Source organism: Mus caroli, unplaced genomic scaffold (assembly GCF_900094665.2).
Source record: "Mus caroli unplaced genomic scaffold, CAROLI_EIJ_v1.1 scaffold_21249_1, whole genome shotgun sequence".
NCBI classification, from domain to species: domain Eukaryota; kingdom Metazoa; phylum Chordata; class Mammalia; order Rodentia; family Muridae; genus Mus; species Mus caroli.
In genome coordinates, this window is record NW_018388703.1 from 11,139 (window position 1) to 12,290 (window position 1,152).

Genomic DNA, 1,152 nt, shown 5'->3' on the forward strand with positions numbered 1-1,152 from the left:
GATGTGAGCTACTAGACATAGGAACTGACCCCAGTGAGAATAGCAAGTGCTCCTAACTTCTCGCCCATGTCTAGAGCTCCCAGCTACTTAAAGTTCCTAGGCAAGACACACTGAGACCTACTTTGATGTTCAAACCGATGAACTTCTGCAGCTGATACTGCTCTTCTGCTCACATCTCTTGTGCCTTGGATAGCTTTTCCCTCCTATTTCAGCGCCTGGGGTCGGTAATGGGGTCTCTGATCATTATATCTTCATTGTGAAGTTTCTCTTTCAATGAATACAAAAATATTCACCTGTTTTGTTTACCTTGGATCTGCTATGTTTTGTTTCACTAATAATATTCCTGTGTTTCCCTGTATATCTGTTTACCTTCAGGTATGGCTTCAAACCTATTCTTATTATCATTGTGACTTACCTTTTTAAAATAATAAACTATTTGAATTTTTATTTCTTCAGGTTGATGGTGTCTATATTAATTTTTATTTATAAGTTTTATACAATACATTTTGATCATGTTTTCCCTCCTTCAATTCCTCCCCATTCCTTCTCATTTTTCTACCCATCCAACTTCATGTTCTTTATCTCTCAAAAGAAAAAGAAAGAAAAGAAAATTAAAAACAAACAAGAACCCAGTGAGACAAAAAAAAAAAAAAAATCCGAAACAGAACAAAATAAAACAAAACAAAAAAGCCCACAAAAGAACAACGACGAAATGAAAAAACAGCATAGAGTTCATTTTGTGTTGGCCCACTACTCCTGGGCATGGAGCTGGCTCTAGAGTAGTTTATATGCCCAGTCACATGCCATTGTTAGGAACCAATTTTCCCTTTGCTCCTGGATACCAGTTACAAATAGCTGTGTAGTCAGGGGTGGGAGCCGCTGTTCACCCATGTCCACATGTGGTCTTTCTATTTTGTAGGGAAATATAAGATTTATGTCTACTGTCATAAACTGACACACTACTTTTTCCACCTCTTTTCATGCCATTTCCTCTCTTCCTTCTTTTTCCTTTCCCTCTTGTTCTTTTCTTAACCCTCAGCTTGCCTTCTTTGTTTTTTTTTTTTGTTTGTTTTTGTTTTTGTTTTTTGTTTTTTGTTTTTTTTCGAGACAGGGTTTCTCTGTGTAGCCCTGGCTGTCCTGGAACTCACTCTG